At 39.9% G+C, this 25,422-nt stretch overlaps 1 protein-coding gene across 4 annotated transcripts in view; it reads left to right on the top strand.

Annotated features, from left to right (window-relative positions):
* rptor (regulatory associated protein of MTOR, complex 1) overlaps positions 1 to 25,422 on the top strand; it is a 204,413-nt gene that overhangs the window by 29,382 nt on the left and 149,609 nt on the right. The gene's annotated exons all lie outside the window — the stretch shown is intronic.

The raw sequence follows: 25,422 nt of genomic DNA, 5'->3' as shown, positions 1-25,422 counted from the left end.
AGACAAAAACATTTCACTGTGCGCAACACTGATGAGAAGCTGTTCAGCTGTTGTGTTAACAGTAACTCCTAATTCAATGTTCCTGGGTCTAATTTAGAGCGTGCAAAGCTGTTTTCATACATTTCAGACACCAGTGGAAGAATCAGGCAACTCTGTGTCAGTACTGGGGTAGACCATACAGGAGGGAGCACACACCTATTGACCCCTTGCTATTGTGAAATCTCTGGACTGTCTACTGCTCTGTTGTCACATGGGTTCAGTCTGACTTTACATGTGAAAGCGACAGTTTAGAGGCTGTTTAAAGTTCTCTTTGACTCATTCAGTGTCTCAGAAAACTGAGTCTGGATTTTCTTCCTAAGAACTACAGTTGACATCATGCATATTTATTATTCCTACTTTTCTTAGATAGTTTTGTTTTTTTTAAATGTGTGTTAATTAAATTACACCAACCTTTAATAACTTGGACACTTTCTCACAACTACGTCAGCTTCCAGTTTTCTTCCAGTTTTACTCAAATAAGCTCAAAAGAAAGTGTTCAGACTTACTTTACTTTTTTTAAAATGCAAATAAAACCCAACTGAAAATGACTCGCAGTGTATCCCACTTGGTCTACAGCTTTCTCCATGCGTGTGTAGGGCTGTGATGTGTGTAGGCCTCCAAAATGTTAGTTCTTTTTCAAGTTGTTGCTAATAAATGTTTAACCATATTTACTTTTACTGAAATTTCTGCAAGCAAAAAAGGGAGAAATGGGAAATAACTCGGTCTATGTGTGCATCTCAGAGCTCTGAAAACAAATAAACAGCAGATGCCACACTGGGAGATTCCTGCCTGCAGAGTTAGCAGCATGATGAACTGCCACAGTTCTTGTAGTCTGCGGTAGGGCTGCTCGATTATGGCAAAAATGATAATCACGATTATTTTCACTGAAATTGAGATCACGATTATTTGACGACATTTATTTAACCCTTTAAGACCTACTATAGAACCAAGTCCACCAGAGCTTATATTATTTTTATTTATTTTTTTTACATGCTGTAGTGCCATTTGTGGGAGCATTTCAAGTTGCTATACATCAATACAACTGTTATAGCCCATATTTTAATAATATGTCTGCATTAAGTGCATAGTAAGTACATAAATTGCAAAAAAGTGCAATAAACTACAAAAAAAATAGAAAATCGCTTTTGTTTTGTTTACATATATTTCTACTTGGAGAGATTTAAGAGGTTTATCCCTCAAAACTTTAAATACAATAAAGTTGCAAAAAATAGTTTCCCACCACAGGAAATTTATTTTGAGTGTCTTCATAGTTTTATTTTGGAGATACAGCAATTTTTATATACTGCAGGAAAAACAAAAAACAATCCTATGATGCAAATTTGCAAAGAAAACAGCAGGTGCATCATTTCACTGTGGGAAGTGTTACGAACAGCTGATAGGAACGGCAAAGCGTGTTTCTGGAATATTATGTTTTTGTTCCTGCAAGCGCTTTTTATGCAATTTTTGCAAAGCTATATGTGGAACGAAACCGTGACCGAGGACAAGCTGATGGCATCAGATGTAAGTACAACTCCTCCGGTTTCATATGCAAAACAAATTATTGCGCTAGCTTACACGGTTCAGGTTCTACAGGGATTTAAAAATAGTTACGCAAAACGGAGCGTGCTGCTCTGACCGGCTTTAAAGGGTTAACAATGACTTTAAAAAATAATATAAAATAGTGTGCAACACCACTGAAGTTTTTTTTTACCTCTCTTTTCAGCCAACGGCAGTCACTCTCCTCTCCAAATAACTTCTGCTTAGCTTTCCGAGCTTCCCTCAGGTCCTCTTAATCAGCGGTCTCCAACCTTTTTTGCGCCACGGACGGTTTATGCCCGACAATATTTTCATGGACCAGCCTTTAAGGTGTCGCGGATAAATGAGGGAGGGGCTAATAATCGGCTCAGTCATTTTTAATGATCGTTGAAAGCCCAGATCGTAATCGTGATTAAAATTCGATTAATTGAACAGCCCTAGTCTGCGGTGATGCAATAGCTGCAGTAAAGAGTTATAGCAGATCAACTCGTAATTATGAGACCGATTGGCCCTTTAGTGGAAAACTGTCCATCTTTGGTCTCTGGCTAATGGATGGGATGGGGCGGTTTAATTTTTAGACTTGTATCTAAGAGGTCACCACTGTCTGCCCAGCTGTGGGGTTACTCTGTGTCCTGCAGACAGTACTGAAAAGTATTAAAACTGATGGTCTGAACTAGAGCAGGGCGATATGGCCAAAAATATTTATCACGATATATATTTGAAAATTTGCGATAACGATATAACTGACGATATAATTGATGCGAGACAAAATACAACTCCACAACATTACTAGCGCAAAAAGACAACCTTCCATTTATTTTCACTTAAACAAGAAGCTGGTTTTTATGTACATTAAAGCTTTATAAAAATGCAACAGTGCAAATGCAAATTCCTTGCTGAAAGTTTAACCAAAAGGCATTTCCAGTAGAAATGGGCTGACATATCCTGAGCATAACCATGTATAATATCCACTGAAGTTAAAAATAGGTGCTTTGCAACATTAAACTGCAGTGCGCAGTACGTATTTTTCGGACCATAAGGTGCACGGGATTATAAGGCACATTAAGCGAAACAAAGCAGTCAGGAAATCAAACTTTATTCAACTCATTCTTCTTGCTTCCTCCACTTCTGTAACATTGATTCATTAATGTTGAATTCTGCTCTATTCCCATGTTGTTGCAGTATATTAATGACTAACCTCGTATTGTGGATGGATTATCTCAGTTGTTCTCCTGACTGAAGTTTGGTCCGTTTACAGCATCCTGCCATGCGATTGCATTTGTCTCTAACCATGAGGAACCTTCACGTTAACTTTTATAAGTGGAAAAGTGTTAGTGTTCGTCCTCCAGCTTCACTGTTATGTTATGCTAACATAGCTGTGTCGCTAGCGATCACGTAGCACATCATTATATACCAGCTAGCCCAACTTCAGTAACCCTACAAACGTCACTGCTGTTTAGTTTCCTGTCTTCATTTATGTTGGAAGTGATAGCAGAGCTGTACGTTTGATTTTTTTCAGAAATCTCAGTCAGAACATGTTATATCATGCTTAGGTAACTAGCGAAACTAGCGAGCTAACTTCCGCTAGCTTCCTGCTAACTTCTAACTCCGTTAAATGTAATACATTTTGTTTTCATGGATGCCTGGAAGTTAAACTTCATAGTTACACCTGGTAAAGCAGCAATGCTGATCGTTTTATTAAAGATGAAAGAATTTAGACAGTTTTTAAACTCTCAGTGATGCTGCAGTGTTCGTTTGACCTGAAGAGGGGGGTTTAGGACCCAGATTACTCCCAGATTTAAGAGCATCTTAGTCCGACAAATACGACAATAACGACGGCCGTTTGCATGTTCTGCAAAAAAATGTGCTTTGTCGTGTAACTGATGGACAAACACCAAACCAGTTCCACATCACGGAAGTTGCACCATTTTTACAACCCAATTCTGGTTCATCTGTTTCACTCAACAATCAGCCATGTGCGTATGAAAACAAAGGCACTGCGCATGCGCGTTTTACTCATATTCTATCGCGATATTTCATTTTCCTATCGTTGCCTAACATTATACCGGTATTACCGTGAACGGTATAATATGGCCCAGCCCTAGTCTGAACTTCCCCGCTAGCCAAACTCTGTTTTGTCATCATTTCTAAATTAGGCAACTTTCCCAGATTTTCATATTGGAGAAATATGGACAAGATACAGCTGTAATAATCCAGTATCAATCAACCAAGCAATCAGCCAGTAGAGAACGCATATTAAGATATTATATGAGTTTATTTTAGAAAACATACATTTTCCAGCTCCTTTATACTTCTTATATGCAGTATGCCAACAAAACGCCCACATGCTCTTGACAGTAATTCATACTTAAAAAAATAAAATAAAAATAGATGCATTATGTGTTTTTGTACACTCAGCTGTTCTAAGTTTATATGTGTGTATACATTTATTCGTTCATGCCAGCAGCAGCTGTTGTCCTTTTCCCAGAGCCTCCTTGGTGCTTTTGTCTTCCTCCAAAAATTGGGAAGTCATTGGAGCACATGACACTCCTCCAAAGTAAAAGTCTCCCAAAGAAGAATTTTTATTTTCTAAGGAGTAAAAGAGATGGAGTATAAGTGTAAAGAAACTTTCTCTGTTTGGACATAAAAAGCAAAGAAGCAACAAAGCAGTGCTCACCATGACAGCAGGAAATCTCATCTTAGTGACTGACTGCGCTTCCAGTGTTTAGACAATGATCTGCCATTCACTGACATGGATCACCGTAATGGTGCAAGCCGCAGCATTTGTAGGAGTTTGATCTAACAGATTTCATTTCAGCTTTTTACAAACATAAAGATCCACGCTGACTAAATCACAAAAGGCTTTTTCCCCCCCCTTCAGGATGAAATCTAATCCCCCGGCCAATATTTCTAATAAATGCTGCTGATATGTGCAGATATTGGATTATGGCTGACAAATTGGCACCATTGCTTTTGTTGGTGAATTAGCTGAAAGAAGTCTCTGACAGACACGCTCACTTTACCTGCTAAAGCCAGCGAAGCTAATACAGCAGTCTGTCATGAAAGAAGCAATAAATCCTGCTTTCAAGAAGGTTATAATGTTCAGCTCGTTGAGCAGGAAGATGCATCTGTTGTTGAACGCGTAAACCGCTCAGTGTTTCTCTGTCCAAAGTAACCTGTTATGAAAATATGAAATATGATTGCATATTTTTGAGTATAAATTAAATATTTCAGAAAACACAAACAATGCGATGTTCTTTTCTCAGTGTACACTTCATGGATCTTTACGTATCTAGCTATTAAATGCTCGATGCAAGTCTTCCTGTGGAAGACCATAGCAGCGGGGTTAGTGAAAGTTTTTGGTACCTTAAGCTGTCTTGTTTGCAGTCTGCTTGTGGTGCTTTTGGCCAGGCTGTGGTTGAATGCAGGTACATGGCTTGTGTGGAGAAGTCAGTTCAATTCAATTTTATTTATATAGCACTAAATTACAACAACAGTCGGCTCAAAACGCTTTAAATTGTAAGGTAGACCCTACAATAATACATACAGAGAAAAAAATCCAACAATCACATGACCACCTATGAGCAAGCACTTTGTCGACAGCGGGAAGGAAAAACTCCCTTTTAACAGGAAGAAATCTCCAGCAGAACCAGGCAGAACCAGGCTTAGGGAGGGGCGGGGCCATCTGCTGCGACCGGTTGGTGTGAGAACTAAAGAGGGACTGCATTTGCCAACATTCAACTGTAAACTACAAACAAGCTTTTGATTATCTGTTTAGGAAACCACAGATATCCACTGTTGTTTGTTTAATTTAAGACTAAAAAAAAATTAAATGAATGAGAGGTAAAACTTGAGGGGGGAGGGACAAATAAGTAAATACTTCTGCCTACTCCTTTTCAAACAAATAATGGAATGATATTTTGTAATGATTGTGAAGGCACATGTTTGAAATGTTTGAAATAAAAATGAACTGAACTGACAAGCTCTGAAATACTGTCAATTATCTCTAGAGACAAAGTTATCTCATCAGAGTTTAAGTTCAGCTCACCCTGTCATCTGTTTAGATCTTTCCCCCCAAAGGTTTTTTGCAACATTGGTAATATCTGGTGTATAAACTGTAGGAAACTGGGCAATTCTGAAGAGGTTGGACACTTGTAGTGATTATATGCTGCTGATGTGTGGCATCATTTTGAGAAGCTGTCCAGGAACTAAAATCACAATGTTGTTGCAGCTGGTTTTATTTTCATTTTATTATTTAGGGGGGGGGATTAACTTCCCATGCATGGTAGTTTAGTGTTAGTTGTTTTTTACTCTCCAATATATATATATATATTTTTTTTACCCTCTGTTCTTCTTCCTGAAAGACAGGCATCCTCTGGAGAATGACTCCAAAAAATAAGCAAACACTTGAAATTTGATCTGAGTGCTTGAGCTGAGTTTCTTTTGGTTTTATTGGGTTTGAATTTGATTTCAAACCACCTGCGAATATGTTTTAATCTGCTCATATAGTTTTGGATTTGATCATGGCCTTTTTTTTTATTTTCTGTTGAGACGTGGTAGCAGAATGTGAACATGGTCTCTGAGGTTTTGAACAAGATGGATTTTTTTTCTTCTCTTTTTAGTTTCTCTTTTTGCTCAGGTGGAGATGCCACGCTCACAAAAAACCAAGATAAAAAAATGAGCCAGTAAAACAATTTTGGTGCTATAGTATCTACAGAGGATCGAAATTCAATTCATCCTGTTGTCATGTTGCTAAAACCCTACATACCCGCCAAAAAGTATCACGAGGCTTTAGAAATAAAAATACAACAGTGTGTGGCTGTTTGGTAAGAGAGTTCAGAAGTAACACGTGTGGTAAGAGGAGGGTGGAGGAAGAAACGTCCCCAGAGACTGCAGCTGAAGGAATGTAGGCTCGGGCTTGGTTGACCTGAGAGGTCAGCAGCAAATGGTGGTAGGAGTGCAGGAGGAGGTGTGGGAGGGTGAGAAAGCGGTTCCTTTTTCCAGCCGGAGGATTCACAGCTCTGCAGCTCCACACTGGAGTGCAGCTTTCGCCAACACACCTTACATAAAGCGTTGACAAAGCAGTCAATTAAACTGCAGTTATTACCTGCTTTGTGACAGCACTGACAAATTGTGTAATAACTTCATTTCGGATGAAACGAGATGGGGAATATTAGACCAAATGAGAAGCCATTTTTTCCCTCACCCCCCTAGCCCTCCATCCCCGTCATGTTGATATGTAAGAGCAGCATTCGCAACAGTTGAGCTGCCCAGGGAGTTTAGCTGTGCCAACCTGCTGTCACGAATCTGTTTCTCTATTTGCTTCTGTACTCTTAAATTAACCCTCATGGACACAAAACGTACAGAGAAAGGCAAACTCTGTCCTGGCTGCTGCCCACTCACTTTCTCTACCAACTCAACCTCCTCTCTCTTCCCTTAACATCTCTCTCTCTCTCTGACCTTTTGTTTTCCACTCCACCTCAAATCAAGATTCTCCCATGTCCATCCTTACTGTTGTCCTCTTGTTTTTACCATTCTTCTTCGCCTGTGGAGGTTTTTTTTTTTTTTTTTATTCATTTGAGTTTTTCTTTTTTTTTTTTTGTGCTGTCCGCTTTCCTTGCACTACAATGAAGAAAAGACATCCTTTCTGCTTGTTGATGGGTTTTGCATAGTAGGATGCAGATTATCTGGCAGCCTCTGCAGGAATTTTGAATAGTTCAGTTAAGTGAAAGGTGCTTTTTGGCGGCAGTTGTATAGTTTTTGTACCTATTAGAAATCCCCCCCCCTCTCATCTTTTATAAATTAGGGCTGAACATCACAGTAACAAAGTGGCAATGCTTTGTTGCAGTGTATGAGGCAGAGCATGCACTGGTCAGCAATTGGGGAAATCGGCACAACTAACACCTGTTCTGATTTTGTTTTTTTTAACATAACATGGGACTACTTGCTGTATAATCTCTCTCTTCCACAGCATGTCTTTCATCCTGTCTTCCTTCTCTCACCCCAGCCGGTCTCAGCAGATGGCCCCGCCCCTCCCTGAGCCTGGTTCTGCTGCAGGTTTCTTCCTGTTAAAAGGGAGTTTTTCCTTCCCACTGTCGCCAAAGTGCTTGCTCATAGGTGGTCATGTGATTGTTGGATTTTTTTTCTCTGTATGTATTATTGTAGGGTCTACCTTACAATTTAAAGCGCCTTGAGGCGACTGTTGTTGTGATTTCGCGCCCGCGCCGTATAAATAAAATTGAATTGAATAATTTATTCATGTTGAATATTTGTAGACAGACAAATTGCTCCCCTGACTAAGAACAGCTTTGCACCACCATCAACCAGAATCTGCACAACCTGATGGTTCCACTGTTGCCTCACAGCAAGAAGGTCCTGGTTTCGAATCCCCCATCTGGCCAGGGCGTTCCTGTGTTGCCTTTGTTCTCCCGGTGTCTGCATGGGTTCTCTCCACGTACTTCTGCTTCAACAGTCCAAAGACTGTTTGTGGGTTTAGTTTAATTGGTGATCCTTCATTGGCTGTAGGTATAAATGGTTATGTCTCTCGGTATTGGCCCTGCCAGGTTGGCAAACTGTCCAGAGTGTACCCCGCCTTCTCGCTCTATAGCACCTGGGATAGGCTTCAGATAAATGGAATATTTTTTAAAATTTTCCTTCACTTGCAAACTCTCAGCCCTCTTTTTTTTTTTTTTTTTTTGATAATTCTTCACTTTGCTTTTGCACAGTGCTGCCACCACCACAAGTTTGTCAGCCATCTTTGTTGAGCACCATCTTTTTCTTTTCTTTTTTTCTTTCTCTGCTGTCTGTGCTTCTATTGACTGTGGCTTTATTTTGTTATCTTACAGAGCTCAGACTGGATTCAACCAAGGACTCCTTTTGTTTCATAGACATGGCATCAAGAAAGTAGAAGTTATGTGATACCTTAGTTTTCGGTTTCTCTTTGAGTTTTCTCTCTGTTTGCCTCGTCTGCTCTGCTATTCCCTTTCAAGCCTCACTTGTTCACTTTCATTTTCTCTGTGCACGTTACTGTTTTTTCTCTCCCTGTCCTCTCTGTTATTTGTCTGGGAATCTAGTTTGAAACTCCCCCCTCTTGACTTGCTGGTTGTTTGTTATCTTGATGAAAAGCGATGTGCTTGTCTTGTCCAATGGGCTTCTCAAAGCCAGCACATTGTTTCTAAATTGCTGAACATGTTGCTTCTGCTAAACAGGTTCGGTATTTTTATCTAACTGCATGGTGTCCTCCCATGCTACCCACTCTTTAGTTTGCTCTCCTTCCGGGCTACAGCTTGTGAACCCCTGCCGTCCACTCGGCTACCCCTCTCTTGCATAATGTATCACTGAGCTGAACCTCAAAGACTTTACTTTGATTAGATTTGCAGTCTCTTCTTATCACCCTGGAAACGCCAAGCTACACAGCAGAGGACGAGCACAAGTGAAGGGTTTCTGTGTAGCTGCTAATGATGCAACACACTTTGCAGGCTTTGCTTATGCTACATTCTTATGTTGTATTTTTAAAAGGCCATTACGGTTTCCTTTAGTAATGACATAGTGATCATGAGCCAGTGGGTCACCTGTTGTGCCACCTGTTTTTATATTTTACATAAGTAATGCTAATGCTACGATTGGCTACGTGTTATTTCTGTCATAGCAGAGCAACAGCAAATGTTCTTTTGTGTTCAGGAAAATTATTTTTATCCAATCGTCACAGGAAATTTTGCCACATTGCCAGAAAATAAAAATTTAGTTCCACTTTTTCAGTGTGAGGATTTTAGTTTGTCACGGAGGATACTACTCAGTCAAAAAGTTGTGTAATATTTTAGGGAACTTTCAGAAATGTGATAGACGACCTTAAGGATGGCTTTGCGTTTAGAGTTAATGAAAGATTGAGTGGAGTTAAAGGATCGAGCATTTTTAGAATTTGGTTCCTTAAAGGTGTGTTGAAGCGGTCTTAAACCCCCCCCCCCCCCCAATAAAACCCCCCAGACTTGAGCCTGATTTATAATCCTGTATTGATATGCAGAGAAGTTTTCACCCTGTGCCACTGTGCCAATAAAATCTGCCTTTCTTAGACTGCATTCCAGTTGAAGCCATAACGTGTACAGGGCTCGCAAAATTTCAAAATCACTGGTAGCCCTTCAGGCAGGCACTCTTCAGTTTTTGGTAGCCCAAAATAAATTTAAGTAGCCCGAATTTAAAAAAAAAAAAAAAAAAAAAAGACAATTTTTTGATTGATGTTTGTGTTTCCTTTACAATATTATACATTAAAGTATAATATTGTAAAGGAAACACAACATCAATCTAAGAATATTTAAAACACAAATTACAACAACAAATTACAATCATCAACTCAAATATTTGGTTCTAATTGAACAGAAATTTCTATGAACTTGCAAGAACTGTGTAGAACATCAATCTGTGTTCAGTAAGAGGCAAGTGGAACCAAGATCTAGGACATTTGCGTTTTGAAGTTTGCAAAGACTGCTAAATCTTGCCAATGGTAGTTCACTCTTTGCAACATAGTACGTTGTTCTAAACAGCCTTTTCAGGACTTCTTGTTATGCTTGGTTTATTTTTAGTATGTTTTTTGCAATCGGTGTTTGTTCTGGGAAAGATAGTGCAGACTGAGCAATAATGCATTTCTTGCATTTCTCATGGGTTCTGATGAGGTCTTTCTTAAAATGACTGGTCCCAGTAACAAAGGCGCTTGTCGACTCAGAAATCGAGGGAAACTCACAACACACCCGGCAGAGCATTATGTTATTTAGCTCGTCATATTCCAGCCACATAAATTCTTTTGTCCATGAAGTGGATCGTGAAAGCACAAAACAAGCGCAAATTCAAACGCGATTTCCATGTCTCACATATTGACAGTGGCTCATCAATGCCGATGACATAATTGCTCAGCTACATTTGCGAAAGAATGCAAAAGCATTGACATATCTTTCCTTCCTATGATAGCCTGACGGGCAGGGCTGAGATGGATTTTGGTAGCCCGACTCGAAAAGTCGCTAGCCCCGGGACGTCGGGCTAGCGATTTTGCGAGCCCTGGTGTAACCAAACATGCCTTTTATGAGAAACGTGGCCTATTTTATGCTTAAACGGGAGCAGCAAGTTTCTAAAAAGACTATGAATATGAGTTTTATACTATAACAAACGTAAATGAGCTGCTATTTGAAGAAAGCACCGAAAATAAAACGGGGATATTTTGCGCACACATGAATAAAAGGTGTTTCGTGAAATCTTAGTTGCCTTTTGGCTTAAAGACAAAAAGGTTACAAAACCACTAGTGCATACACTCGCCCTCACTCAAGGCCACTCCTCCCTGAGCCTGGTTCTGCTGGAGGTTTCTTCCTGTCAAACAGGAGTATTTTCTTCCCACTGTCGCCAACGTGCTTGCTCATTAGGGGGTCATATGATTGTTGGGGTTTTCTTACACTGTGAATGTGCAGTCTGAACAGCATTTTATTTGTTAAATTAAGCTCAAGACAGTTAGGTAGTAACTGAATCTATCGAACAACAAAGGGGACAAAGATGACACATTAACAGCTGTGTTTTTGTCTCCCTTGGAAGGAAGCTGACTTTTCACATTCAATAACAGAAACTGAACCACAGACATGTTCAGCTGCTGAGGGAATTTCCAGAAGTGACATGCCCATGTGACTTTAGGCAATCACCGTTTGCTAGAGTTTGTGGAAGTGGCATCATCGGCTCAACACTGAGTACGAATCCATAATTATAGTTTTCCAGCCAAACAACCAGTGAAAAGTGATATATTCTCTGAGGCGTGTGTGCCGCACCCATCGTTGTGTTCAGTGTTTGCCTCTGCTTGGTGTTTGGGGAACTGTTCATTTTTATCATTCTTGCACGGCTTAGGTTGTATCATGTGGAGAAAAAATAAAGCAAGGGCAAAAAAAGAAAAACGACACAAATCACGTGAGGATGTCGCTGTATATGGACTTGCTTGGCCAGCAGTAGGGAGATGTGGTTTGTTCACTGTGTGCTGACAGTGTATTTAAGCACAGCATACGACTGGGTGTCTCAGTTAATTGGTAAAAATTCCCATTTTTAAAAACAAAGAAAAGCACCACTCTGGTTTTTGAATTAAAAAAAATAAAATAAATCACGGCTGTTTGAGGAAAAGTTAATTCAACCTTTTATTGGCTTTGCTGGTTATAGAGCTTCAGTACTTGCTCTTGAAGCTTTCTTTTTCTAATTCAGTAACCAACACCGTTCTTACGCTACATTATTCCCTTTGAAGTCTATATCTTCATATATAAAGCACCTCGAGGCCATTGTTGTGATTTGGTTATATAAATTGAATTGAACTGAATTGAATTTCACATCAGTTGAAACCCATCTGAGTTCTCCTGATGACTAGCATGTATGGGAAGCTGTACAGGGAATAGCGGTAGGCAGAAACATTCCCAATTACCTCTCTTTGACTTCCCTCGTGCACTCAGTCCTGCCGGAGCCGGCCAGAGAAAGCCATTAGCCTCTTGGAAGAAATATGAACATCTACCATCTGGACAGCGTGCTTATGAGGAAGGCGACAGTTTGGATACAGCACTCCTCTTGTGTTAATGGTTAGGAGGAGGTTAACTCTAGATAATGCAGAAGGGTTGTTTTGGTTGTCAGCTAAGCTTATAGGTTGGACACGAAATGGGATGTGGGGTGTTTTGGGGTTGTTGTTTTTTGGGTGAGTGAAGCATTTCAGTTTCATTGATTGCTCCTTCCTGGAAAACAAGTAAATTTATCATTCCTTTTAAAGTAGTATGTGCTGCTCCTAAGTGTTTTTCAGAAGCGAAGGTGCTCTATCTTACTCTATCTTATCTACATTAAAAGGAAGGAGGCAAAGTGAGAGCAGAGATGTTTAATGCACAGATCTCCAAAGATGAGACATCTGAAGGCCGGGTATTTTGCTATATTTATGGTCAGATTTGACGCTAAAGTGTTAGTAACCATTGATGTATTGATGTGTGCATGTGTCCCAATTGCATCACCACATCCACATGTACCTACCGCCTGTTGTTGCGCGATTGGTCTTGAGAATCGAGACAGCGAACAGAGTGCAGTATATATTTGTAATTGTGTATCACATATAAACTGGAGAAATGAATATTCTGCAGATGGATGATGAATTAAGGGGGGAAAAGCTGCTTTAATAAGTTCTTGGAAGATTGAAATACCACTTGCGATCAAACAGTTCTGAGAAGCTGGCTCCACAAGAATAGTTTCAGTGGGTTCTGTTCTGACTGCCTGCTCTGTATATTCTACAGTTTCAGTGTGAACCTCAAACTTTTGTTTCAAGTTGTCCTGAATTTCATGTGGAAGGAGCTCATTGCTGGTGTTAGGAGACGGGTCTCCTGCTATAACTGGGCAGGTTTAAGTTGAAGAGTCCACAGTATCCAAGCCCAACGACAGCACATCAGATGAGGCACAAAATCTAGAGCATCCTTGTCATATACCGGTGTGTGTATATATATTTTTTTAATTCATGGGGGTTGTGGACTGTGAATTCAACCCCCACGTTCACACTGTCAAAATGGACTTCTGCTTTAACCTATGACTGTTGTGCGTGCCACGCCGTGCTGTCTCAGAGCCCATTGAAAACAGGTTTTTCTTTTTTGGCTACACCAACATGCTTCAACACCTGGACCTGGTGTGATTTCACTCGCTGCAATACTGTCAACTTCCCAAAAATGAAGAAAAAATCAAATAGAAGGGTTTGTGTTTTGACACACTGGAGGAGATCGAGTGCCCATCGTGGAGGCAAAATGGGAATTCCACTGAATTTTAAACCAAGACAGGTTTCAGATTTTTACGAGCCCCTTCTCATCACACCTCATGTTCATAGTGGAGTATCTTTTATAAATGGTATAATTCTTAAATTATAGTTCCATTTACAAAAGTATAATTCTCTGTTTGGGCATGTTACTATTATAAGAATTATTAGGATCATTATTAAATCCTTTACTCAGACATGGTTGATCTGTGTATAAAGGTGTAGATAGCATGAAATCAAGCAGTTGAATAATACAATAAAGAATGCATGTTCTCCTGTAATTAAAGATGTATATAAATATGGTTAAATTAAAATATTCTGGCCAAGTGAAAGTATGTAGCTGTAGATTTTTTTTTTTTTTTTTTTTTTTTTTTAAGTCATTTCATGTGATAGTCTGCATCCTACCTGCAAAAACCTGCTATCACAGACAGGACTGAATTCAGTGGGAAGCTGCACTGGTGTCCCAGTCAGCAGTCATGAATGGATGCTGCTGTCTCCACAGTGAGTCACCTCTTCGTGTTTGCACTCATTGAGCTTGAGTGTGTGCAGATACTAATGATGAGTGTGTGACTGTTATTATTACATCCTGATTGTGTGTGTGTGTGTGTGTGTGTGTGTGTGTGTGTGTGTGTGTGTGTGTGTGTGTGCGCGTGCGTGCGTGCGTGCGTGCTGACATTATCCATTTAGAGAGGATGCAGAGCAGGAGGGGACAACACAGGAGTCCAGGATGTGACTCAGTGGACAGAGATAAAGGATACAGCTCCCTTCATTCATATTTTTTTTAAGCAGTATGTAAAATGTGCTGCTGTGACGGCATGTGCATGCCAGTCCTACAGCCTGCCAGCTGAACAGAGTGCAGGCACCGGTTCATGGGTGTGCTCAAGGACAATGGTACAAATTGTGGGCAGATCCAATCAGCGTAGTACTTCTTGAATTCCTACTTTAGTGAAGCACAGCAATGGCAAAACCCAGTCGTCCCTGAAGACATTTTTGTGGCTTTGCAAGTCATTTGAGTCACTTCGGTTCCTCACACTCTTCTTTTCCTTCTCACCGATGATCCAGAGCCCGTGTCTATGTTTCTGTTCTTTATTATTAACATAGCCCTACTCAGCCAGCCGTAGCTGCAATATTAAATTCAAAAGCCCTTTTGTTCTTCAAGTGGCTCTCAAAATTGTCCCTAGAGGAAAAGCGTTTCACATGAAGTGCTTTTGGTCAAACAGTTAACTTGCAGTATTCCTTCCTGGACTTAAAGATGGTCAGCATGGTTAAAAAGCATCAGTAAACAGATTTTACCCATTTGATCATTGTGATTAATAACTATGTTAAGATAATCATATTTCACTGTGAAATGTTAAAATCCATCCATTTGTTCTTTTTCTGATACTTGACTGGGTCCAGGTCATAGATGCCCAGACCTCTCCCTCCTCCAGCTCTTCTAGTGTGTGTGTGTGTGTGTGTGTGTGTGTGTGTGTGTGTGTGGGGGGGGGGGGGGGGGGTAGTGAGGCCTTCAAAAGCCAGCAGAGAGACATAATCTCTCCACCTCTCCCTGGGTCTGACCCTAGGCCTTGTCGTAGTTGAATGAAGTCCTAGTTCCCTAAACACCCCTCTGATGCTCCTCACCATATCTCCAAGGTTCAGCCCAGACAACCTTTGGATGAAGTTCACTTTTGCAGCCTGCAAAATTACTCTTTTGGTTAAGTGCAGTTCATGGGTGGGAATTTAGACTGACCAGTAAATCCACAGGTTTGCCTTTGCTCTCTCTTTACCACAATACTCCACTGGCTTTTGTGGTAAGGATCAGCTATAATGCTGCACCAGTGGGTCTATTTTAGCTATTATGATGGAGCTGGGTAGGGGATTTTTGGCCAGTATTCGAGAATGTTTGGCAGTCAGGTCTGTCTCTGTCAGTAACCATCATCTGTCAAGTATCTGTGGCATGATCTTTGCATTCACTGCCCTGGAAAAAAATTGTCTATTTACATGACAATTACCTTAGTCTGCATTTTCCACCAAGCCTGTTGTTCCACATAGGAATGAATGCACGTGCAATGTTGCTGAAGATTTTCAGTCATGTTGTGAAGAGAGAGCCTCATGTTTAGTTGGAACATAGACGCATTTTTCAGATATCAAATCAAATCGCAGTCAAGTCCTCAAATGTGGGCTCTTCACTAATCACATAAATGTTTTATAGGTGTCAGACTTTCTAATATTACTGTTTTTACAGTACAAGCCACATTTACTGTTCTGTAACACCAACTCAGGAGCAAATTAAAAACCTTTCTCTGTTGACCTGCTTTGGGGTCCATGAGTCTTTTTTTTGTCTGATCTGTGAAATCCCTTTAAAATGAATAAATAAGTGAATATTTTTGTGTCTTGACATCCAAAATCCAAACTGGAATTCCCACCACCTCCAAGGGTTAGTCACACGTAGCTGTCACAAATGACTGAAAATACAACTTGATGCTTCCAGCTGCTTTCCCTCGTTTATTTATGAGGAGGCTTTAAGACCCGGACCCCATAAGATTTGAAAATGTGAAATTTACATCTGGTGCACATCTGCTTCAGAAGCATTCTCATTTCTTCCTCTGGCGTAGATGACGGGCTGCCTCTCGGCTCGCAGCCCTGGGCTTTGTACTGGGGACCTCTCCACATAAATCCCATTGAATGCATGGTCTAGCTGGTTTGGACATTTGTGCTTTTACATACAGCTCTGCTGGTTAATGCCTAGAAACGTTCACTGACTGTGTGAAAACAGCTGTAGATTCAGAGCTTAACTATTTTGGTTGGAAGATCAAATGTGTAGTGTGTAGTGCGATGAGTTTTTTAAGCTCCAAATTAAATACTTGAAGGTTTGCAGCTCGCCAGGCTTACTGCAAGATGCACGTCTCTTGGTGACGTAATAGTTTAATGGTTGAAGATTTCAGGCCGTCTAACAGTTTCTGGCTCTGTCTCATGTATGCACCTCTGGAGATGAATGTCACCTTAAAGGTTTTCTTAGCCTTTCAATAAAGTTTTGCTTCCCTTTCAAGGATAGTAGCTCCTAAAGCCAGAATATTTTGTACAAAACGCTGCCTTTTGCTGCAGCATTACAGTTTGCTACCATTGCCAGTAGAGCATATGTTGAGACTAATGTCCCTGATGAAGTTGCACCGGCATACAAAAGTTTGTGACACACGTGATTAATTATGAGAAGTTTCCATTGAGTGTGCTGCTTATATACAGCAATAAAAAGTCGCCAGTAATTTTCAGTTTTTTAACAACAGCTGAGTAAAAGTTGAGAAGCCGCTTCAGGCCAGACTAATGGATTGTAGGTAATGAGCTGTTTTTCAGTGAGCGTGATGTATATGTGGTGTTTTTATCATTGTAAACAACTGGGCAGTTAATGTGCGTGAAGCTTCTTTTCTCTTTTGATAGGTCTGAAAATTACCATACTGCTCAGTTTAATAATTATTTTTCCTAAAGTGGCTTCAATTAAAATGTGACTTCTTCTGATTATGCACTCAGCAGATTGTGATATCCGTCTTCATGCCCCTTCGCTCATTAGTGCAGAATAGAAAGGCGTTATGTCACATTAAGACATAGCTGTACTGAGACTACTCCATCAGCTGCTACCCAGAATCCTTCACTTTAAATCCTGTGCCGCTATTAGTCAACCCCACTATCCTTCTCAGTGACCCTGATTGTTTCTGAATAGCTGGACCTGCACCTCTTATTCTGCTCTAATTAGTGGAACAGCTGTCTGTATAAATAATTGGAGTCCCCTTCTACCCCTCAAGTCTTAAGCTAATGGTTTTCCTGTCCCTTCTTTTACCCTCTAATGGTTCACTTTCCTCCTGTGGTTTCCCTCTGTCTCAAGGCAGTGTGGGATATCTATATCAACGACCTGAGTAGCGATGGCCCTTTTAATGGGCTCATTTTATATCATCCTTTCTGCTTCACTGTCCATGTTAAATGAGACTGAAGTTAACCCCTGTTATTTAAAAAAAATAAAATAAAAATCCTGTTTCGTGGCAGATGACAACTGCTTGTTAGAGTGACCTGATGCAGAGGGGTAGTGTAGATTTTATTTCCTTTTCCATGTTGATATTCAAACACTCGTCAGGGAAATGTTGAAGTAAGTGACATGTCTGCTAGTGTAGTGCTGTTAGTCTTAAGTGTTTATGAGGGTGAAGATTGTTGATAACAGTGTTTTTTTTTTTTTTTTTTTTTTAAATATTAATTTAAAATTAAAAAACAAAATGCAAATCTCCAAAAAAAAAAAAACCCAAAAACTTTTCTGGGGTTCTCTCTCGACTTTGTACTTTCTTAGTTTCGACTTTCTTAGTAAGGTAATAATGTATACTTTTATTATTATAATTTAGGGAAATTAGTCTGCATTTAACCCATTCGCTCAGTGAAGCAGTGGGCAGCCACCAATCCAGCACCCGGGGAGCAGTGTGTAGGGACGGTACCTTGCTCAGGGGTACCTCAGCATAGCTGTTCTGTGGATTCGAACCCCCGACCTCCCGATGATGGGGCGTAATAACCTTTAAGTTCATTGTGTTATTCATACCTGACTCGTCACTGGTGTTACTGAGTGAAGGTGACGTCATCATCATCACTGGTGTAGATGGGTTTTGAGGGCCAAGTTGTCGAGTGTAAACTTTGCTGCAGATTAATAAGACATATCCTAAAGTGATAAGCTGGTGCGTCTGTGTTGTGATGGACTGTCAGCTTTTATGTGTAACTGCCTAGATGTATCAGAAATGTCTGCTATGTATTAAAGTTTTACGGTGGACCCACCTCAGCAGCAGCAGCATCCAAGCTGGAACGTGAAGCCTCCTTTATCATGTAATTGTTAAAATGTTAGCGTATGATTTCAGTTTAACATAACTAGGTTAGAATATTTTAACATGCTGCAGATATTAACTTAAAATGTTTGTTCATTAATAATTTGGGCTGTGTAACAGACTGTGCACAGTTTAAGACCTAAACTGGGATTTTTTTCCCCACATGTCCTTTATCACCTGCAGGAAATGGGCTGCTTTGTTCACGTTTGCACTACTGAAAATACTCCCTGTGGTATGGATGGGAAGATTGCTTCCCTACACCGCACTCGGTACACAAGCACTGCATCCACACTCAAAACAAGCTTTTCTGGTTGAGTACACATGAAATAAGTAATAAATTCATTTTACATACTTGCAAAATGATCCCAGTAGGTATACTGACTTTGTAACTAGTTTTTTTTTTTTATCCAAGGAAATAAATTTTTTTATTATTATTATTCATTTTTTTTTGTCTCTTTTATCCCCCCCCCCCCCCAAAAAAAATAAATAAAATAAAATAAAAATTGTGACCAACGGGTCAACCTCACATTATTGGTTTTCTTGTATTCTGGATTTGAACACATTTAAAAGTCAGAGACAGAACTTTGAATTGCAAAGACTAGAATATGTAGCACTCTGCACATTTCTTTGCTAAAGAGGATAAAAAAGAAAAACCTCTGGGGATAAAATCTTGATATTTTGAATAGGCTCTGACTCACAGATCTTTTTTTTTTCCCTGAATAAAACACAACAGTGAAAAGCTTATAATAATGTCTTGCATGGCCTTGATTCTCCAGACAGCCTGCAGTAGTTAATCTAAGCCTCTGCCTCTGGAGTCTCTCAAGTTATGCTTTTTGTGCCCGTTATGTTGAATGTGTATAGAATTATCACGCTGTATTACAGCTTGTCCTAACATGAGAGTCAAGAAAATCCTCCATAAACCATAAAGCTCAGCCATGCGGAGTTGGACAGGGTTTCTTTATTCTTCCCTGTCCCCTGGCATCATTAAAAAGGAGGAAGAGCCTTTCCTGGATTAAAGGGGCTTGTAGTGTGCCACAGACTGTGGACAGTTGATCATTATACATCTCTTCTGCCCTCCACTACACCACTTTCTCTTTCCCTCCTTCCATTTTAGGCTATTTTAGGCTCTATCAACACAAAAGTTCTTAGCTCCCTGCTCCTGTCATTTCTTTCCTTACCTATTCCCACTTCAGCCTTTGTCTCATTATATCACCTCCCCTTCGTTTTCTTCTACAGTGTCATATTTCTCCCTTTCTTTTTGAAATTTAATTAAAAGTACTTGTAAAGGAGAAAATTATAAACCTTAAGTGCCTCAGAGGTTCAAAGTATGTGTGTAAAAGAAGAAGAAGGTAAAAAGGGTGTCCCCTGTTTCTTTATTATGCACAAATTCTAATGAGATGGACCACGAAACCCAATTACAGGGCCGTAATGCGTTATCATTATCACAGAGATAGTGATGAGTGAGGTTGGCTTTAATTTTAAATGCATGCACACCTTCCCTGTAATAGCAGGGACCTCGATGTGTGTGATCTTGAAGGTGTTTCCCTGCAGAGCCACGTGCAGAAACCTCAAAGAAATCTCTCCCAAAGAAAATAAGAGAAAGATCAAAAATCTGTCTGAACTTTCTGAAGCTCTAAATAATTCAACACTCAGACATTTATCAGATTAACATCACAGTGAAAGCACTGCATCAAAGCCATTCTGAAGATGCTCATCCCCATTTTTTTTTATTATCATAAACTCCATATAAAAGAGAGTTGTTCCTAGTGCCTTTAAAACTGCGTTCTTTCCAGCTGTCAGCAGAGGGCGACTCCTCTGGTTGTAAAACGATGGATCGTATTGAAGTCTATGAGAACATGACGCCAGTGCTCACTTGATAATATGTCCTCAGTAAACAATTGCTAAAACGTCTTTAGTGTCAGTTGTTATTGAATCATTTCATTTTTGTAAATTATCGCCCTAATTCCACCAAACATTTACTTGCAGGCAACCAAGTATATTTGCATAGTATGACTGGCAGCAGTGACACTCCGAGGCACTTCAAGATTTCATTATTGATACCACTTATCAATTCGATACACTAGGTGTCCTTAGCTCCGCTTTGTGAATCACCACCATCATTAAACAGCATGTCAAAGACATTACATTCATGCAAATTGCACTGTCTGTGGTCAAATGTGTTTGCATGTTGAAGGTATTTCCCCTCTTTGTTGTGATCAGGGTTATCGCTAAAACAAAATAACATAACATTTGTGTATCTATGCGGTATGCTACTTGATATTAGTTACACAACTCATTACATCACTTTTACGTTTCTCTGTAAAATGACGTGAAACTCGTTATCCTAATGAGGACACATGCGATCTTTCCTTTAGTATTTAGGTGTGAAAACTAAGCAAAGATGAAAAACGGCACAAAGACACTTAAAAGCAATCGCCACGGTGATTCTACTATAGAAGCATGAGCAGGTAGAAACGAGGCTGCAGCCTGACTGCTCATCACTTTGTTACCTGGTGAAGTTCAGGCTCTGGCTGCTGGGCTGGGCTCAGCATTCGTTCAGCTTTAACATCAATCTGGGTTCTCGGCGAGCTAAATGTTCGCATACTGTCTGTTGTAAAGACCCACCTTTTAGCACATCCCAGCAAACCCACTCACTTCACCAGATGCACCTTGTTTAGTTCTCTCACCTTTGATTGGGTGTGGTGCTTGTCCTTAATTGCACTCACCTGTCACACGTTCTATAAGGACTGCATTCACTTTTGGCTCACTTTTTTCTTCACTCCCACACGGGGCGGCAGCAGTGCATTGGCAGTCCATGTGTGTCTTTCCTTTATTGATTTTGAGAATAAAAGGAGAACCCTGTGAATGATTGATGACTGCTTATTCTCATTCTAATCGGATGAGCCCATGATGATGACTACTTAAACCCTGAGCCTTCCTTCTTTCATAACACTGTCTGTGCAGATGTTTGCAAATAACAACTCCAAAGAATCGTCATTGTATGAGGTTGTGGTGTTTTAATAGATGGATTAGAAACTGCAACAAAAAGAATAAGATGCTGACAGTCAACATGTAGAACTGAATAGAATAGAATTCAACTTTATTGTCACAAGTACAAGGCAACAAAATGCAGTTAGCATCATCCAGAAAGTGCTTTAGCAATAATATAGATATATTACAGAATATGGATCTATTATAGGTATGTTACAATGTATGTGGTATGAAGGTATGTTATGAATATGCTATAAGTATGTACAAGCTGTAGCTGTAGTGAGTGTACAAGCTATGTACAGGCTATGAACAGGTTATACATATGGTTAAAAATATGAAAACTATACAGATTGTAGATATACAATTGCGAGGGTTAATAAACAGTTTTAAAACTATAATTATTGTATTGTACAGTATGATTGTCTATACAGAATTTACAGTAGGCATCAAAACAGAACCTCACTGCACGCTTTGTATTTTTTCTTTTTTGTAAATCCAGTTTAAATAAATATAGTTCAGATCAGTTTTATTCATTTTAATAGGCCTTTTTCTGAGAAATGGGCTTGAGTAACATAATTGATGGGACATGTATGTATATACGTGATATCAAAAGCGCACATCCACACATACAATGACTGCAATCCATCATAACTGTGATGTGAATGATATTCATCCAGGAGCTATACTATAAATGCATGTCATGCACTTAGTATGAGTTGGTAAATCAAACGAGGAGGAGCTGAAATGTTTCCAGGGCACGAGTCGCTCCACTGTGTGATGAACAAATAAGTGTGGTGACAGACTGGTGTATGTGTTTGTGCACCACTTCGGATATTTCATAGTGTCTCCTGACCCTGACCGGACCTACGCAGATAGCTGGCCAGTGGCAGCAGCATCACTAAACAGAATTACGGCTGCAGGCAGGAAAAAAACAGAAAAGCAAATCTGACCAAAGTAAAACACAGCTCTGTTTAGAAGAGAGCAGCTTTTCCAATAGAAATAAGACCTTCATTTATATCAGACTTTCCTGTTATTGCTCTAATTATCAGAGACTTTTCCATTAACATTAAGCAATTTTTCACTTTCAGTTGTTAATTATGTAATCAAACTGCTTCCTACAGCAGTAATGACCAAAGCGATTTGAACTGACCATCTTTAGCTTGCTCCAGCGACTAAACGTGCAGATTAGAAACTGACTCAAATAAATTCAGTCAGTCCAGGCCTTGTTCGTCAAATGTGCTCGACGTCTGCAGGGCGCTTCGTTGACTCCTGTCTGTCAGCGGTATGTTGTGGTTTCATTTCTGCTTCAGTGTTGTCCTGCGCTGTCATGCTACCAGGTGGTGTAACTCTCTTCCAGTGTGCCTACGTTTTTGGTTTCAGGGTGTTAGTTGCACTCGGGAAATTGGACAAGGCTTCAGATGAAAAATCAGATGAAGGGAGATTGGCCTTTGAACCGTGTGGAATTTAAACATATAAAATGTGTCTGGCAGAATTTCTTTTAAGTAAAGAAAGGTAGAATATGCCCAGTATTTGTCCAGGTTAAATGAATTTATCAAAACCAAACACATTTGAAGTGGCACAGATTTATGGGAGTGGGTGCACAAAAGTGAGAGACAATAGGAAAAAAGTTGCAGGTACGCAGGGAGGGGAGGGGGGGCAGGAAAAGAGTCCAGAGGAACTCATTCATCACAGCCAATCTACCAGCCAAGCCAGCTTAATGGAGACAGATAGCGGCTGTAGCTGTCAACACAAGAAGCTTATCTCTATATTAAGCAGTCCCACCATTAGGACCACACCGGCCACATGTTGGGAGATTGATCTGGAGCATTTAGCGACAGGGCAAATATCCTAATTAGGCTCAAGTTTGACACCAGGTGTCGTTTTTCTCTCCCTATTTTCTGTCACTGGTGGTACGACCTTGTCACTTCATTTAAAATATCAAAAGTAATCCTCTATCTTCCGTGGAAAACTCAGACTTCAGGAAAATCTTCAACACCTCTCTCACCTACTCGGTAAGCCTCAAAGTAATCCCTTTTCCTTCTCTCCTTTTATCTCGTCTCATTCCTTCTCAGAGTGTTGTTCTCTTACGGGATGTTGCTAGGTCAGGATTATTGTCAGAGGACCAACGCAGTCGCCTTCAGTCCTTACTGCTGATTAGCTTATTCATCTAATTTATACACCGTAAACTGCTCTGAGTAAACTCAGACATTTAAGTTTTCATTCAGATTCCTGAGTGATGAGAGCAAAGATCAAAGCCAGCAGTCTTGTTGCAGTGGAAAAATGTTAGAAAGGAATCAGACAGCCGTCTTCTGTCACCGCAAGGATCCTTGCTGTCATGTGAAACTGTATTGATCCACAGAGAAAAATTCTATTTCAACTTTTCCTTCCTTTCACAGGGAGGTGAGAGGTCAGGGTCAGGTACACATGTAGCTGTCTGTAGAGATAATAGTGATACTTCTCTCATTCTCTGCTCAGACCTTTCTGCAAAGGGGAAAGGGAGACAAGTCTCTTCCTTTGGTTAAACACAATAAAATATTTTTAGCAATGATTATTATTCTGTGTGGAGAAAAACCACATTACTTGTAATTTTGTATTCTGGACACCAATACTTCCGATTTAGAGTTGATGTAGCGGGGGTCACACTAGAGTTTTCCCTGGCATACTTATTGGGATGGATTACAGTAAACCAAGCAATATTTTCTCTGCCAGTGTTAGTTTACATTGATGTTAATATTAACTGTCTCTCTAGTTCAGACTTTTTGTGATGAGCAAGAATACAAAACAGGAGGCTGTCACGGCACATTAGGCTGATGCACACAGGCAAATGTGCATGAAGATAACTGATCCCTTTCTATATCTGATTGTTACGCTGTATAATACATGTCACCTCTGCATAGTTTAATGTGTTTCTGGGTTTCTTTAGGAAAACATATTTTTAGGCTGGCTTCCAAGACTGAGACAATCCCTGCAGATGCTCATGCCAAAATAGGCTATAAAAAGCAATGAAATTAACATGTTTGGAGCCTAGTCGCAACATTATTATGACGTTATGGTGGCAGTTTCATTTAATTTTATTTCTGTTTCCATATATAGTCTATGGATATAAAAATTAGACCTGTTAAGTGGCAACATAAGATTTTATGTACCTGACAGCTAAGCTTAGTTAATTTGTCATTATCCTGTTTATATGAATAACATTATACAACTTTAGCCTTATTAACAGCCAGCGAATCTCCCATATATTGTTATTGTGGTATTATAACAATTTTTAAGTTGTGGTAATGATGTAACTTGAACACAGTGCTGAGGACAAGATTTTACGGGGCACTTGTTATTTTCCCAACAGCCTCTATTCTGTTATTTTCTTTGATGGAATTAATGAGTGACTTATTGATATTTCACTTGTAAAGCAATAACCGGACATTGCTTTGTGGTGAGCTTTTTGTTATCTAATAAGGTCCTGCCTCGTCTCTTCTCATCTCACTCCTACTTTCCTCTCCTACTGGTTAAATGCATCACCTCTTCCTCGCAGGCTATCAGCTTTCTCCTTTAGGATGTTGGAACTAGAAAACGATGATTATTCACTTCCAGTCACTCCCTCCACTGCTTCATTTCCCTCTTTACCCTGCAGGTTGTGCTTATTTTGCTCAATTTTCTTTTCCATGCCACCCTCATCCTATCATTTTTCTTTTTCTTTCTGCTTTTGTCTCATTCGTACTACTGGTGCATAAACGGGCACAGTTGTCTTTGTTGCAGAAAAACCAAAGTCAGCCTCAGATTGTAGACAAACGAGCACAACTGAGATCAGTTGAAATGAGACTTGCATAACATATTTTAATATTTTATTCTCTAAGAAGATTATTCGGCAGACGTCTTGCCAGGGTGTGTGTGTGTGTGTGTGTGTGTGTGTGTGTGTGTGTGTGTGTGTGTGTTCGTGTTCTCCTAAAGACATTTTGTCCACTAAAGTTGAACTTTAAGCAAAAGAGTCATGCATATTTCCTTTGCCCCCTCGAGCAGGTCGTCTTATTATAGCTATTCCTTTAAAGCAAATCGTTTTTTTTGTCCCGGGATTTTCTTTTTCTTGTACAATAAAACCCATTATAGTAGCTTAAATGTAGCAGGATTAAAGCAGTTAATGGCAAATTTGTGAAGTAATTGCGTTATCAAAGCTCTTTAAAACCACCCACTGACATTTTTCACTTTGCATTAACATGTTAATTCTCAGCTTTTTCCTCATTTGCTGGC

This window comes from Astatotilapia calliptera, chromosome 6 (assembly GCF_900246225.1).
Source record: "Astatotilapia calliptera chromosome 6, fAstCal1.2, whole genome shotgun sequence".
NCBI lineage: Eukaryota > Metazoa > Chordata > Actinopteri > Cichliformes > Cichlidae > Astatotilapia > Astatotilapia calliptera.
This window is presented reverse-complemented; position numbering and strand designations above follow the sequence as displayed.